Here is an 18,054-nt window from a genome sequence, read left to right on the forward strand (position 1 = left end):
GGCGGATCACGTGCCGGGCGGAGGCGGCGTGCGCCGCGAAGAAACGCGGCGCGGGCGGCTGCGGCCCCTCCCTGGCGGCCGGCGCGTCTGCTACTTCCCTCGCCTTTCTCAACTCTTTGAAACCGTCCTCAAATCACTGCCTCTGGATGGCTCACGTTTTGGTTCACACTGTAAGTTTCCACTTCTGCCTGAAGTGCACACCTTGCTTTCCTTACTTAGTCTTTCCAGATTTAAGCTAAGGACTAAAATTTAGTTCCTGGGAGGCGATAAGGAATGAAGCTGGCCAAGGCTTCGCTCTCTGATGCGCTCGATGGCCGGTCTGTTTTGATAACGGGGATGAGTAGAGGCAAAAGGACGCAGTTCACGCCTTTCCTCCTCACACCCCTCTGACCGCAGCTCTGAGTCCCTTTCCTCCTCCTCGCTTGTCTCCTTAGCTGATTGCTTCCCCCCAACTCCCCATCATTTGTAGGATCGCGTAGATTTTCAAGTCCTTAAAGGCATGTTCCCCCCACACCCAGACCTTTTACCCGAGAGGTTGTGGATCAGCCTTTCTGCATGTGTGTGAAGTCACTTCTCTGGACATAAAATCAAGTGTATTGATTCAAGTAGGGCGGTATGAGAGCGCGGAATGAGCAAGACTTGGCCTCTATACACATCTGGGTTTGGGTTAGAATTTGAGATCCGTCATTTTTAGCTTGAGCAATTTATTTAGCTTTTCTAAACCCGGCTTCTCATCGCTAAAATGATAATACCTATTTTGTACGGTTGTGGTAAGAATTAAATGAGATAGCCAATTGTAAGGTGAGGGGTACGTAGAAGGTCAGAAGTATTAGTTCCTTCCCTACTTGAAGCCACTTACTTTCCACGTACCCTGAACTTCCAGGACTCTGTCACTCCAGTATCTAAAGACTCATATACTTGGCAGATCTAGAGCTAGGGCTTGGTAGGGTATCTGCTTCTGGAGTATGGCGTTTCTATCCACCTGAAGGACGTCTCTGAGTTTATAATTCATCCCTTAAACTTGGGTGGTGCCTATACCGCGCCCCTTACTTGTGCAAATTTAGGCAAGCACTTCAGGTTCTTCAGTCTTAAGTTAGAATGTTGGACATGTTATCTCTAAGGTCCCACCTAAATCCAAGTCTTTGTACCTCACATTAAAATGAGAATCTCTCCTTACTGGTCACTTCATTTCTGAAAGTGTGATCTCTCTTCCTACAAGCCTTCGGATCATCTTTGAAGTGTTCTGATTGATGCCCTCTAACCAGGGACCAAATCCTGTTGTCCTTCCTTCCCTCACAGGCTCTCTCTACTTCCCAACTACATAGGCACCTCATGCTTCCTGGCTGACAGACCTGGCCCTATTCTTTCCTCACTTTGTCTGTCTCATCCTACAAAATATTTCATAAATTGAATTTCAGCCACATTGGTGGGGTGTAATATATGAATGTTAAAGGTCATTTTCCCCCCAAATTCCCACCTTTTATGAGAAAGAGGTGGAAATGGTTATCTTGTTACTTATTTATTCATTTACATGTATTGTGCATCAAAGATACTTACTGGTGTTGATTAAATGCTATGTGATCAGTATGAGTGATTGCTAGTGTGCTGAGCAGTCAAACATGGGGTATGTGTGGCAGTTAGGATAAATGAGAGATCGAAATTGTATTAAAAAGCAAAGCAAAACAAAAATGCTCCTAACTAGACTTCTGAGAACTCCTTGCCTGAAATTCAAGTCATTCTTAGTCCTTAAATCTTCAAGTTCACATTCAGTTTTTCAGTCTCCTGTGAATCTGGCCTTGACCTCCTTGTAAATATTTGTAGCATTAATATACTCTAAACTGAGCTTTTCATGTTACAAAGCCATTTCTTCTTAATGAAGAAGTTCTTTAAGTTCTCATATGATACAATAAAGCTGCACTGTGCAAGATCTAGAATGATGTGTATTGGATAGTGCTATTTGGGAAAAAATGAAAGGGGGAGTATAGAAGGAAGACCAGGCATGTATGCATTTGCGTGTACATATGTACAAAATAACTCTGGGAGCACTTAAAATAAATACATACATCCCTGCCACATATTTGTCATACTTTTTTGCCTGTGCCTTCTTCCCTAGAATGAGTCCTTTCTGCTTTTTCAGAACAGAACACATTCCTTATTTTATTTAACTCATTTTTCTCTGTGTGTTTTATTGACTGGCTCCCCCCAACTACAGCAGGAATTTTGTTCATCTAGTTCACCTGAGTACCACCAACTCTTTAGTAGAGTAATCGACACGTTTACTGAATGCAAGAATTAAGAATCTAAATGAAGATTTCCATATAGGAAAAGAATTACTGAATGAAAGGTGACGGGCAGCATGGGTCCTCTCATCACTTGGAGTTTCTGCTAACCAGGCCCATCCTGAGCCTATCTAGGGGCTCCACTGTAGGTCACCTTATTAACATAAACTCCGGGGTGATGGAAAGAGACTCATTATAAATAACAAAAGATGCTCCTATCAGGGAATTCCAGGGTGTAGGACTTTTGAACAGGAACAAAGACAAAATACTTATTTTTTATTATACCAAAGGCTGTCATAGACTTTTAACACTAGTCACTAAGATTTTTAACTGGTTTTCTAGTCCTAAACCCCCTGAGCAGGTTTCCCATATAGGACTTTCCACTGGGGAGCAAATGTTCAAGGAGCTAACGTAATATTCTGGCTAACTTAGCAGTTTATTGAAATAAACAAATAAATAGGCCTTATAGCTTTAATATGTGACTGTAATTAATGAGACTGCAATTAGTGGGGGAGTTAGTATCAACTCTTTGTGTACTAAAAAATATTGGCAAAACTGGTTATTAATGTAGCAAATACAAATACAGGTTCCTACCTCATACTAGGTACAAAAATAAATTTCAGGTAGATGGAAGAGCTAAATGAAAAAATATGGTAAAAATACTATGATTTTAGGATATTATATAACTGCATTAAAGAAGAACTAAACTAACACAAAAGCTATTTTAAAAATATATATTTGAGTACATAAAAATTTAAAATATGTTAAATCTATTAGTAGTTAGGGATATGTAAATAAAACAATGAGATACCATTTTTTACTCAAGTAGGCAAAAACAAAAAAATTTTTATTGTTACCATCCATTGCTTGCCAGGATATGGGGAAACTGATAGATACTCTCACATACTGTTGTCATAGTGTTGGAAAATAACCTGTAAATACTTACTAAAATTATAAATACACACATGCACGTTTCAATAGAAAATCCCATATATCTTAAATAAGCACACGAATATGTAAGGATATGAATACAAGAATGTTTATTATGGCATGATGTTGCTGGAAAAAGTCAAACAATCCAAACATCTTCAGTAGGAAATCTGTTGACCAAATTATGATGTACACATACTATGGCATATTATGCAGTCATTAAAAAGAGCTCTAAGTGTTGTTCTTAAGGAACATTTATGATTCTTCATCTGGTTCACCTCCATACCATCAGCTCTCTAGTACTGGTGTGATAAAGCAAATTCACAAAAGTGTGTATTTTATGATCTTTTTCATTATTTAATAAGTATCCCTTTTTTATTATTTTAGAAACCACCTTATACTTATGTACAAATACGGATTTAGGGGCTTGGAAAAAGTATGGAAAGTTACATATCAAAACATTAACATATTACCATCCCTGATAGAGGGACTGGGCATAGATGGGAGGTTTGAGGGCACATCAATAAACATTTCTTCCTAAAATTTCATGTATTAAAATGAGCACTTTTTAAAAACAATTGAAAAGGAAAAGAGCAATCATTATTTGAAACTACAACCTGAGGCCTAGACTCAGGGCTCTAGGAATTTCATTAAGCGCCTCCACCTTGGGAGGTCCTGTGTGAGACCACTTCTTTTTAAACTTCCTAAGTATCACAACAAGCCAAGCAGATGTGATTCTGTCATGGTTCTGGTGCAGGCATATGTTGCATATGCTGCAGGTTTGGGTCCAGACCACTGCAATAAAGTGAGTATCACCAGAAAGCAAGTCAAATGAATTTTTTGGTTTTCCAGGACACATACAAGTTTTGTTCACACTACACTGTCATCAATCTATTTAGTGTGTAATAGTGTCATGTCTAAAAAAAAGTACATACCTTAATTTAAAAATATTGTAAGGGTAAAAATGCTAACCATTCTCTGAACTTTTAGTGAGTCATAGTCTTTTTGCTGGTGGTAGGTCTTTCTTGTATGTTGTTGACTGTTCACTGATCAAGGTGGTGGTTGCTAGAGGTTGGGGTAGCTGTGATATTTCCTGAAATAAGACTACAATGATGATTCACTCTTCCTTTCACAGTCAATTCCTCTGTAGCATGCATGCAAGTCAGTCTTGTCCATTATATTGTTTGTTTTCTGTTTAAATTGAGACATAATTGAAATATATTGTATTTTAGGTGTACAACATAATATTTAACATATGAATATATTGCAAAATGATAACCAAAGTTTAGTTAACACTGCTCACCATAGTTACAGAGTTCTGTGTGTATCTGTGATGAGAATTTATCAGATACACTGTCTTAGCAACTTTGAAATACATAATACAGTATTGTTAACTATAGTTACCATACTATACATTACATCCCCAGGATTTATTTGTCATATAACTGGAAGTTTATGCCTTTTGACAACCTTCACCCATTTTACCCACACCCACCTCTCCACCCCTTGCCGCTGGCAACCATCAATCTGTTCATTCTACATGTAAATGAGATCAGACAGTGTTTATCTTTCTCTGTCTGACTCATTTCACTTAGCATAACACCCTCAAGGTCCACTGTATTTCCTTCTTTATGGCTGAATAATATTTCATTATATATAATGAGACCACATTTATCCATTCATCTATTGATGGACAGTTAGGTTGTTTCCATGTCTTGGCTATTGTATGTGATGCTGCAGTGAAGATAGAAGAGCAGATGTCTTTTCAAGATAGGATTTCATTTTCTTTGGATAAGTCCCAGAAGTGGATTGCTGGATTATGTGTTAGTTTTTGTTTTTAATCCTTTGAGGAATATCCATACTATTTTCCACAGTGGCTGTATTCCCACAAAAGGTACACAAGGGTTTCCTTTTCCCCACATCCTTCTCAACACTTATTATTTCTTACCTTTTTGATAGCCTTAACTTTTGATTCTTTGGGTATGAAGTGTTATCTCACTGTGGTTTTGATTTGCTCTCCCTGATGATTACTGATGTTGAGTGCCTTTCATGTACCTCTTGGCCATCTCTATGTCTTTGGGAAAATGTCTAGTCAGATCCCCTGCCCATTTTTTAATTGGATTGTTTTATTTTCAATTGAGTTATATGAATTTATATAACATAATTATTTAATATATGTATATGTAGTGTGTGTACACACATATATATTATGTGTATATATATATACACACACACACATATATTAATCCCTTACCACATATATGATTTGCAAATATTTTCTCCCTTCTGTAAGTTGCCTTTTCATTTCACTGATGGTTTCCTTTGTTGTACAGAAACTTTTTAGTCTGATGTTGTCCCACTTGTTTATTTTTGTTTTTGTTGCCTTTGCTTTTGATGTCAAATCCCAAAAATCATCACTAAGACCAATGTGAAGGAGCTTGCCCCCTCTTTTCCTCTAAGAAGTTTATGGTTTTACATCTTATGTTAAATAAAGTCTTAAATCCATTTTGAATTGATCTTTGTGTATGGTAAAAGGTAGATCACGGTTTTCCTAACACCATTTATTGAAACAACTATCTTTTCCCCATTGTATATTCTTGACTCCTTTATCATAGGGTTTGTTGTGTTTTGTAAATTCTCTATATATTCTGGATTAAAATTCTTTGTTAAATATGTGATTTCTTTCAGATATTAGGAGGGAACATTCAGTCTTTCCAATTACATATGATATTAACTGTAACTTTTTATAGATGTTACTTGTCTTTTATCCCTACTTTGCTGAGTTTGTTTTTTTTTCCTGAATGAATGTTGAATTTTGTTAGGTGCTTTTTCTGTACCTACTGAGATGACCTTATTATTTTTCTTCTTCAGTCTGTTGAAATGGTGAGTTACATTGATTGATTTTTTTTGGTGGGGAAAGGGCTTAAAACAACAGAAATTTACTGTTTCACAGTTTAGGAGGCTAGAAGTACAAAATCAAGGTGCTAGCGGGGCAGTGCTCTTTCGGAGACTCTCAGTAGACGCTTTCTTGCCTTTTCCTAGCTCCTCATGGTGGCCATCAATCCTTGGCATTCCTTGGCTTACACATGTTCACTGTTTGACTTTTTAATGTGTGTCGGCCTTGCATTCCCATGATAACTCCTACTGGATTCAGTTTACCAGTATTTTGTGAAAGATCATTTTATCTATGTTCGTAAGTGGTATTGCTCTGTAGCTTTACTTTGTTGTAATATCTTTCTCTGGTTTTGGGGTCAGGGTATTCAGGCTTCCTAAAATGAGTTGGAAAATGTCCTCTTCTCTTATGTTTAGTTATTTCATCCTTAAGTGTTTGGTAGACTGGATTTTTAACTACAAATTCAATTTCTTAAATAGATATAAAACTACGCAGGTTATCTATTTCTTTTTGTGTGACTTTTGGTACTTTGTGTCCTTCAAAGAATTGGTCCATTTCTTCTAAGCATCTTAATTTATGGGAGTAGACTTGTTTGCAGTATAGTCATTACCTTTTTGATGTCTTTAGGGTTCACAGTAATGTTTCCTCTTTCATTCCTAATAATGGTAATTTGTGTCTTCTCCATTTTTTTCTTGGTCAGTCTGGCCAGCTGTTTATCACTTTTATTGATCAGAATTAGGGAGTCCCTACTCTAGCTCTCCTTTTCAGGTTTCCCCCACACTCTCCAGTGACCAGGGTTTGCCTTTCTCAGTTTTCTGATGAGAAGGATGAGCTTTTTCTTGGAGCTTTAGCAGCCAGGCTGCCACACAGTTCTATATGGTTGGGCCCGACTTAGGGGCAAGGCAGTGAAAGAAAAGACAGAAGAAAATAATGGGGATTCCCCCACAACTCCCCAGTCTTCAGATCACAGGGTTCCTTTATCTCAGTTCCTCTGTCCTTAAAGACAAGTTTCAGTTGGGATTTTAAATGTCTGTGCCACTGCCACCACAGTGCAGTTCTGGGACTCGAGCAAAAAGCAAGGAGGTTTCCACCACTCTCTTGTGCTTGCAGGAGCCCCCTCTCCTGGTCTGCTGAACAGAAATACAGGGTTTCTCCAGGAGTTTTTTTTCTATTAAGGTATCATTGATAACACAGTCTTATGCTCAGGGCTCACATGTGCAACATTGTAGTTACTACATTCTCCCTATTATCAAGTCCCCACCACATACCCCATTACAGTCACTGTCCATCAGTGTAGTAAGATGCTATAGAGTTACTACTTGTCTTCTCTGTGCTATACTTCCTTCCCTGTGCCCCCCCTACATTATGTGTGCTAATTGTAATGCCCCTTTAACCCTTCTCCCTCCTTTCACAGCCACCCTCCCAGTCCTTTTCCCTTTGGTAACTGTTAGTCCATTCTTGGGTTCTGTGAGTCTGCTGCTGTTTTGTTCCTTCAGTTTTCGCTTTGTTGTTATACTCCACAGATGGTCTCTAGGAGTTTTTGATGCCTGTGTCAACTGTGCAGTTACACACTGTGGCTGCCTTTGGGTCAAAGCTAGGGGAGAAAAGAGGAAAAATACAGGAAAGTCACCCCTGTACGTGTCCTTCTTTGCCTTATACTATTTACTTTTTCACTCTCACCAATCTGCTATTGCTTACTTTTTGTGAGCCCTCAAGCAGTTGCTTTCTATATTTTTTGTCCAGATTTTTTAGTTGTAATCATTGGGAAAGATAAGTTGTAGTGGGTTTATTCCATCTTAGCCAGTAACAGAAGTCTTGAAAAGTCTTTTATTGATCACATATCATACCTCAGTACTATGAAAATATATATTTAAATTGAAACTTAGTTTAAAAAAAACCTCCCCTGAATGTTAAAAACATTTTTTCTGTATTGAGCTATTGTTACCATTATTATTATACAATTTACCAGAATGACATACTTTATTTATTAATCTGCATGTATCTTTTAAAATTAATGATTTTGTTTACTTTGGGTAAATTCCCAGAAGTGGAATTACTGGGTCATATGGTATTTCTATTTTTAGTTTTTGAGAATTCACTAATGTAATTTTGATAATTATTTAGGAAAAAAACAATTATTTTAGAAGTGCATACTTTAAAGACGTGTGGAAGTTAAAAATTTTTTTCAATTAGTTTAAGTATCTGTAAATGAATACTAGTTATTACTAGAATGAGACAGGTTCAGCATCAATCAGCACTGAAAAACCTTGACCATATACATAAGCAGATATAAATGGAATTTTGTTACTGCTGTTACCTAGTTCTTTGTACTTCCTAGTTACATGCTAAAACTCATATAATTTTCTTTTTTTTTTCAATTGGATACATGCAATAAAGTGCACAAATTTTAGTGTATAGCTCAGTGTATTTTGATGTGTAAAAACTCATATAACCATCACCAAGATCAAGATATCAAACATTCTCAACTGATTTTTTTTTCCTTTTCACTTATTCCATTCTACACCTCCTCTATGGCAGTCACCAATCTGTCCTTTGTGTACGTGGGTTTATTTCTGTTCTGTTTGTTCATTTGCTGTATTTTTTTAGATTCCACATATAAGTGAAATCATATGGTATTGTCTTTCTCAGTTTGACTTATTTCACTTAGCATAATACTCTCTAGGCCCATCCATACTGTTGCAAATGGGAAAATTTTATTCTTTTTTATGGCTGAGTAATATTCCATTGTATATATATAACATGTTCTCCTACCAATGGACACTTAGGTTCCTTCCATATCTTGGCTTATTGTAAATAATGCTGCAGTAAACACAGGAATGCACATATATTTTTGAATTACTGATTTTGTTTTCTTTGAGTAAATTCCCAGAATTGTAATTACTAGGTTGTATGGTATTTGTATTTCTAGTTTTTTGAGAAATCTGCATTCTGCTTTTGATAGAGGCTTTCCAATTTACATTCCCAGTAACAGTGCACAAGGGTTCCCTTTTCTCCACATCCTCACCAATATTTGTATTTTCTTGTCTTTTTGATTGTAGCCATTCTGACTAGTGTGAAGTGATATCTCATTGTAGTTTTGATTTGCATTTCTATGATGATTAGTAATGTTGAACATCTTTTCATGTGTGTGTCAGTACATCTTTGGAAAAATGTTCAGGGCCTCTACCTATTTTTATCTGGTGTTTAATTGTATGAGTTCTTTATATATTTTGGCTATTAGGCCCTTATGGGATAAATCATTTGCAAATATCTTCCTCCATTCAGTAGGTTGCCTTTTCATTTTGTTTATGGTGTTCTTTGCTGTGAAGAAGCATTTTTATTTAATGTAGTCTCACTTACTTATTTTTGCTTTTGTTTCCTGTGCCTGGAGAGACATATTCAGAAAAATTACTAATGATATTTCTCAAGAGTTGGCTGCCTATGTTTTTTTCTTGGGATTGTATGGTTTCAGATCTTCAGGTCTTTAATCCACTTTGAGTTTATTTTTGTGTATGGTGTAAGATAGAGGTCCAGTTTCATTCTTCTGCATGTACCGACCAGTTTTTCCAACATCATTTATTGAAAAGGTTTTCTTCTTCTGTTTTATATTCTTGCCTCCTTTGTCATATATTAATTGACATAATTTTATATTTTCAAAAAGTATTTCTAATGCTCTAATAACTGACAGTTTGATTAGTTTCTTCCTTGGTATTTGGAAGGAAAGGACTAGAAACTACCTGACTTTCAAAAGGATTTGTCAGTCAGTCATTTGAGTCATTCACCTTCTCATTTTGTGAGGCTAGCAAGACTTACCAAGAATTAATTGCACCCAGGTTTCTTCTATTTGAGGGACCTTGTTTTATCTAGTAAAGAAAGGTTAGAATATTACATATTTTAAGTTCAATACAACATTGTTAATAACATTCTTTTATGTTATCAAGTACCTTGATTATGTCTTTGTCAAAACCTTGAAGTTCCAGATTTAGCTCAGACAACATACAGTACAATGATGTCCAATAGAAACAGAATGTGAACCACAGTATCCAAATCCAATTTTTTAGTACCTACACTAAAAAAACAGATGAAATTAATGATCTTTTTAATTTAGATCAATATATGCAAATATTGCAAAATATAATCTATATAATAAAATAAACATAGCTTAGGTTTTCAAATTTAAAACTAAAAATTCAATTCCTCAGTTACTTTAGCCACATGTAGCCAGTGGCACTCTATTGGGCAGTGCAGGTACAGAATGTCTACCACATAATTTAAGTAGCAAAGCTAGTCATCATTATCAATCTAATCAGCAAAATTAGGTTTATTTTCTGTCTGAAAGTCTTCATTTCTCAACAAAAAATTATATTAATGTGCACTGTGGTAATTATTATAAAAACATTTTATGATGGTGGTCAAAAGGTACAAACTTCCAGTTATAAAATAATTGAGTTGTGGGGATGTAATGTACAACATAGTGACTGTAGTTAAAAATAACATGTTGCATATTTGAAAGTTGCTAAGAGAGTAGATCTTAAAAGTTCCCATCACAAGAAAAAAAATTTATAACTGGTGATGGATGTTAACTAGACTAGACCCTTGTGATGATCATTTTGCAACATTTAGACATATATGTATCAAATCATACTGTACACCTCTGAAACTAATGTAATGTTATATGTAAATTATATCTTAATACAAATAAGAATAAATGAAGAAACAAAACATGTAATCATACATTTTACATAAGATCGACTCACTATGAAAAAGTCTCCAAATATGCTAATTATGCTAATGCATAATTAGTAGAATTAAAATATAAATATTTGATAATGTAACAAGAACTTGAATGAGTGTAACCTCTTTTCCACTTTGTAAAGTTAGTGACTACCTACCTTTTTTTCACTTTTGACTTCAGCTTTTCACCCAATACCTAGCATTACTGGGGTTCAATAAATTTTATGAATGAATCATAAAATTTATAATCATTAATAATGTATAGCTTCATATAACCAAGTAAGTTTTGGTACTCGTGCCTCAAAGGAAGAGTCAGAAACCCAACAGAGGAACTAAGATGAGTAGTCTCTTCTATGACTCCCGCTTCCTAATGCTGGGAAGCCTCTTAAATAGGATTTATTCATTCTAAATATTACTTCATACATGAGGGATCAGAATGATCTACTGTAGTCAATGATCTCTCCTGGACTTTGTGTGGCAAAAATTTCTCTGTAGTTACTTGGTAAATATAACAAGCTAATTTCAAATTGATAAGGAAAATATTCAATAATGGCTGATAGGGTCAGCAGGAGACTCTCAGCACCCCCACACTTTGAGACCCTTCCAGGTTCTTCTTCTGCTTTGCTTGCCACGTGCGCCAAACTGCCACGTATATGGAAGTGGAAAGGTATAAATTGCTCCTCTTGCCTGTGTTTGGGGCTCAGACTTTTGGAGATCACTCTCCTCTGAGCCTGCTGGTGTGAAATAAACCTCCATCCTCCAAGACCTCTGAGTGCTGCTTGGTTCTTCAATCAATGATCCAGTCCAGGTTTTCCTTAACATTTGGTTCCCTGACTGGGAAACCCAACTGCACTGGCCCATTGTTGCCACTGGTTTGGGGTAATGGCGGGGTGGTGATGGAATGCTCAATCACAATGGAGAAGGTGTGCCCTGCCTGATCTTTCGTCAGTCTCCCACCCACTTGCCTTGGGCTAGCCCCGCTCTGCTCTTCCTGCCGGACTTGAGTCTCGGCAGGGGAAGATCTGGTTCTGATGTCAGATTACAGTAAGGCCCTGGTGCCCCTGACCCAGCCAGTTCCCACCTGTTGGGGTGGAAGGGGAGCCTGATCACCTCCCAGAGACTTCTTAGAAGTCCAGGTAGGAATTCCCAAGGAGGGAATGTTTAAAATTGGGTCTGAATGTGTGAGTGAGTGTGCATAGTGACTGAAACAATTCTGTTTGCACTGAATCTGTGATTACACAATCTGCACTGTAGAATCTGAGTGGGCCCTTTGCTGTATTCATGGTTGACTGCCACGACATAACAGTGACACAGCTTTGGCTGACCTGGCCTGGGACTTATACAGGTGCGCCTTAGTCAAGGCTGATCAAATTCTCTGAGAGGAGAGTGAACAGATGGGCACCTGACTGGTCTCCTCTCTGAAGGGGCACCCCCTCCCTTGTCCTTGAGACATTGTTTCATGTACATCATGGGGTCAGGACACAGCAAGCCCACAGTTCTTGAAACCATGATCAGAAATTTCAGGAAGGGATTTTCAGGAGACTACAGAGTAAAATGACCCCCCGGCAAGTTGAAAACCCTGTGTGAATCAGAATGGCCCACCTTTAGTGTAGGTTGGCCTCCAGAAGGGACCCTAGATGTTCCAACAGTCTACTGAGTCTGGCAGGTCATCACTGGAGATCCAGGCCATCCTGATCAGTTCCCATATATTGACTCCTGGTTAGGAGTTGCCCAAACCCTTCCTCCTTGGGCATGATTGACTTGCAACAGGCAGGGACAAGGTGGGGTCTTAGTCGCCTCAACAAAGCAGCTCACAAAAGACCAACAGAAGCCTGAACCTCTGCAAATTCTTGCTGGTGATCCAGAGGAAGAACCAATATCACCCCCATCTTATGTGCCCCCAAGACCATCAGTACCCTGCCCCCTGGTTCCAGACAGTCTGACGACATCACTTTCTCTGCCGCCTCCAGGTCTGGTGGACCCACTCTCTCCCAGACCAGCAGCCAGACAGCACCCTTGACTATGCACAGGAACCCTTCAGGTGCTGGTACAAGAGACACGGGAGCCCGAGAGGCACGATGAAGACGGGACCACCCAGCCTGGCCGGTCCATGCTTCACTATAAGCCCTTCTCCACAAAAGACCTCAATTGGAAACACAATACCCTGTTATACTTGCAGAAGCCACAAACCCTGGTTGATCTCAGGGAATCCCCCTTCCAAACCCATTGACTGACCTGGGAAGAATTCTCCGCAACAGCTTCTCTGCACCCTGTTCAACACAGAAGAGAGGAGGCGGATTATAAGAGGGGCTCTCTGATACCTGGAAGAACACGTACCAACTGGGGTCCTTGATCAAGGTGCATGGATTGAAATTGCTGTCCCTGAGGAGCACCCTGAATGGGACTTCACCACCACTGAGGGACAACAACAGATCTGCCCATGTCGGGATGCCCTTCTCCAGGAGATCAAAGCCAGGTCCAAAAAGCCCATGAACATGACTAAAATATCTTCAGTCACTCAACAACCAGCAAAGTCTCCTGGGGACTATTATGAAAGGCTATGTGAAGCCTGATGGACAGTGACTGCATTGGGGTATGGGTGGGGACTTGATAATATGGGTAAATGTAGTAACCACATTGTTTTTTCATGTGAAACCTCATAAGAGTGTATATCAATAATATCTTAATAAAAAATAAAAAAAGAAAAGAAAAGAAAAGCTAAGCACTAAACTAAAAAAAAAAAGAAAGGCCGTGTGAAGCTTATGGCACCTATACCCCCTTATACCCTGAGTCACAAGGGAGCCAACAGACAGTCAACACTTCATTCATGGCTCAAGCTACCCCAGACATCAGACAGAAGCTCCAAAAACTTGAAGGCTGTGCCAGAATGAATATCACCCACCTGACTGAAATTGCCAACAAAGTATATCTAAAGAGAGTTCAGGCCAACAGGCTGAAACACAAATGAAGAGAAAGGCCAGCAGCCTCCTGGCAGCTGCCCTAAAAGAAAGAGATGACCAAAAAGCAAAAAAACAAAAAACAAAAAACTGGGCACCAAGAGAGGGGAAGCCTAGGAATCCCCTAGCCAGAGACTGCTGCACTTACTATGAAGAGAAGGGGCATTGGAATAACAAGTGCCCCAACTGAGGCAGAGCCCCAAAGCCCAGTTGCTACCAGAACGAGCCTCACAAGGAAAGGCTCACTGACTTGGCAGGAACAAACTCAGATTGACAAGGATGGCTCTCTCACTCTCAGCCCCCATGAGCCTGTGGTCAAAATGAAGGTGGGGCCAAAACATGACTTTTATGATTGATACAGGGGCAGAACACTGCAGTCACCCTCCCTGTAGCCTCCTTCAGCAGTAGAACTGCAACTATTCTTGGAGCCACCGGGTCAAAAGAAGTCCAGCAACACTTCTGCCAAGCCTGTCAATGTGAACTTGGGGGCCACAAGGTCAGATGTGAATTCCTCTACCTACCTGAGTGCTGCATTCCCCTCCAAAGCTGAGATATACTCTCAAACTTGAAGCCCAAATACTTTTGAACCAACTGGATGCACCAGCCTCAAATTAAATACAGGGCAAGAAGAGCCAGGGTCCGTCATACTGGCAATATCCACACCCAGGGAAGAGGAATGGAGGCTATTCTGTGCCCAGGTCCCTTCAAGTAGTACGCCTAAATTCAGAACGGCCTTCCCCTCGGTATGGGCTGAAGACAACCCACCTGGCCTTGCCCATAACCGAGTCCCTGTCATAGTAGAATTGACTCCATGGGCACAACCACAAAGACAGCAGCAGTACCCCCTTTCACAAGAGACGAAAGCAGGCTTCCAAGAACACTTGATCAGACTCAAAGAAGCAGGCATTCTAGTCAAGTGTCAGTCACCCTGGAATGTTCTGCTCCTACCAGTCAAAAAGCCAGGGGGAGGGTACCAGCCAGTCAACACCTGTGAGCCATCAGCAAGGTGACTGTTTTTTTGCACCCAGTAGTCCTAAACCTGTATGCCCTCCTCAGCCAGATCCTGGGGTCTGCCAAATGGTTCATTTGCCTAGACTTAAAGGATGCTTTTTTCTGCCTTCGACGGGCCCCCCAGAGCCAGCCCTTGTTTGCCTTGGAATGGACTGAACAAGATATGGGCTGGCAGATGAAGTTAACATGGATGTGGCTTCCACAAGGGTTCAAGAACTCACTCACACTCTTTGGAGAAGCATTGGCTGCAGACCTTGCCAGCTTTCTGAGGGAAGCCACGCACCGTGCCCTCCTCCAATATATAGATGGCCTCCTCCTTGCCAGTGACACCCAAGAGTGTACAGAGGGCACCAAGGGCCTCCTGCAACTCCTGTCAGACCTGGGATACCAAGTCTCATGGAAAAAGGCACAAATCTGCCAGCAACAAGTCCAATACTTAGGCATCCTCCTCACCCAAGAGAAGAGGGCACTAGGGCCAGAAAGGAAGAGCCATTACCTCCTTACCCCAGCCCCAGACAAAGAATGGCCTAAGAGAGAGAGGATTAAAGATGGCATGAGAGGTGAGACAGAGGCTTCCTCCTAAAACTGCATATAATATGAAAATGTAATTAATACAACTAATCCTGAGGTAGCAACAGGAAAGAGGACTGCACCAGACTGCATATACCTGAGGAAAGAGCAGACCTCATGGAACAGGGTAACGTAACAAAGTTGTGGCCTGGCAGGACCCAAGCCCATCCCCCACCCCAGCTCACCGGTGGGAGGAAGATAAACTGAGGAGGGAGGGAGTGGAGGCCTGGGACTGCTGAATACCTAACTCCGGAGATCTGCTCTGGGAGCACAAACATAAATTTCATGGTGCTTTCATTATTCTCATGATTACAGAGTTGGAAAGCTAACAGAGGCAGAATTCCTGGAGAGACTGAGATTCCAGCCGCTTGTGGAAAGCAGGGATCCATATCCAGCTGCTCTGGGACAAAAGCTTATACCTGTGTGCTTGGCCCACTGGTTCAGGCAATGGAGACAGGTATAGCAGCTGGGAAGCAGAAAACAGCTCTTTCCTTCCCCCAGGCACAATCCCACTCCCCTCTGACCCCCAGCATTGCCTCAGGGGCTGAGCAGCTACAGAGAGTAGAGCTTCTGGACACTAGAGGGTGCTACACACAAATATGAAATGCCAAAGGAACCTGGTACAGAGTAAAATTAATATAACCCCTGAGAAAGATGATATGGACCTTATGACTCTTCCTGAAAGGGAGTTAAAAATAAAAATCATTAATATGCTAATGGAGGTACAGAAAGATATTCAAGAACTCAGGAACAAATTCTGGTTGGAGATCCAATCATTGAAGAGCACGTTGGAGGGAATTAAAAGCAGATTGGATACAGTGAAGGACACGATAAATGAAATAGTAACTAGAGAAGAGGAATACAAAGAAGCTGAGGTGCAGACAGAAAAAAGGATCTCTAAGAATGAAAGAATATTGAGAGAACTGTGTGACCAATCCAAATGGAACAACATTTGCATTATAGGGGTACCAGAAGAAGAAGAGAGAGAGAAAAGGATAGAAAGTGTCTTTGAGGAGGCAGTTCCTGAGAACTTCCCCAATCTGGGGAAGGAGATAGTCTCTCAGGCCATGGAGATCCACAGATCTCCCAACACAAGAGACCCAAGGAAGACAACACCAAGACATATAGTAATTAAAATGGCAAAGATCAAGGATAAGGATAGACTGTTAAAAGCAGTCAGAGAGAGAAATAAGATCACATACAAAGGAAAGCCCATCAGGCTAACATCAGACTTCTCAGCAGAAACCTTCCAGGTCAGAAGGGAGTGGCATGATGTTTTTAATGCAATGAAGCAAAAGGGCCTGGAACCAAGATTACTATCCAGCAAGATTATCATTTAAATTTGAAGGAGGGATTAAACAATTTCCAGATAAGCAAAAGCTGAGAGAATTTACCTCCCACAAACCATCTCGATAGTCTATTTTGGAGGGACTGCTATAGATGGAATTCCTAAGGTTTTTTGTGTGTTTTTTTGTTTTTTCTTTTTTTTGTTCCTAAGGTTTAAGAGCTGTCACCAGAGGTAATGAAACCACAGTAAAGAAAGTAGAATAGCTAATTACTAAGAAAATGCAAAATTAAGTTAACTATCACCAAAGTCAATCAAGGGATAGACAAAGAGTACAGGATAGGATACCTAATATATGAAGACTGGAGGAGGAGAAAAAGAAAAAACCCTTAGATTGTGTTTATAATAGCATACTAAGTGAGTTAAGTTAGACTCTTAGATAGTAAGGAAGTTAACCTTGAACCTTTGTAACCATGAATCTAAAGCTTGCAATGGCAATAAGTACATACCTATTGATAATCACCCTAAATGTAAATGGTCTGAATGCACCAATCAAAAGACATAGAGTCACTGAATGGATTAAAAAACAAGACCCATCTATATGCTGCCTACAAGAGACTCACTTTAAACTCAAAGACATACACAGACTCAAAGTGAAGGGATGGAAAAATATATTTCATGCAACTAATAGGTAGAAAAAAGCAGGTGTTGCAGTACTTGTATCAGACAAAACAGACTTCAAAATAAAGAAAGTCACAAGAGACAAGGACATTACACAATGATAAAGGGGTCAGTCCAACAAGATATAACCAGTATAAATATCTGTGCTCCCAACACAGGAGCACATACATATGTGAAACAAATACTAACTGAATTAAAAGGGGAAATAGAATGCAACACATTCATTCTAGGAGACTTTAACACTCCACTCACTCTGAAGGACAGATCAACCAGTCGGCAAATAAGTAAAGACACAGAGGCACTGAGCAACACATTAGAACCAATGGACCTAACAGACATCTACAGAACTCTAAACCCAAAAGCAGCAGAATACACATTCTTCTCAAGTGCACATGGAATATTTTCAAGAACAGATCATATACAAGGCCACTAAAAGAGCCTCAGTAAATTCAAAAAGATTGAAATTGTACCAGCCAGTTTCTCAGACCACAAGGTATGAAACTAGAAATAAACTATGCAAAGAAAATGAAAAAGCCACAAACACATGGAGGCTTCACAACATGCTCCTAAATAACCAATGGATCAGTGACCAAATAAAAACAGAGATCAAGCAATATATGGAGACAAATGACAACAATAATTCAACACTGCAAAATCTGTGGGACGCAGCCACGGCTGTGCTAAGAGGAAAGTATATTGCAATACAGGCCTACC

The 18,054-nt window shown here is 39.6% G+C and overlaps 1 protein-coding gene across 3 annotated transcripts in view; it reads left to right on the forward strand.

Annotated features, from left to right (window-relative positions):
* The first annotated feature begins 3 nt into the window (after positions 1–3).
* Positions 4–18,054, forward strand: part of DNAJC12 (DnaJ heat shock protein family (Hsp40) member C12) — a 129,402-nt gene continuing 111,351 nt past the window's right edge. For 2 of the 3 annotated variants that reach the window (XM_073240972.1, XM_073240975.1), the window contains exon 1: positions 36–170. The gene's annotated coding sequence lies outside the window, so the exon portion shown is untranslated. Of the gene's footprint in view, positions 171–18,054 lie in introns of all 3 variants that reach the window. The other variant, XM_073240977.1, reaches the window with a different exon arrangement.

This window comes from Manis javanica, chromosome 7 (genome assembly GCF_040802235.1).
Source record: "Manis javanica isolate MJ-LG chromosome 7, MJ_LKY, whole genome shotgun sequence".
Taxonomy (NCBI): domain Eukaryota; kingdom Metazoa; phylum Chordata; class Mammalia; order Pholidota; family Manidae; genus Manis; species Manis javanica.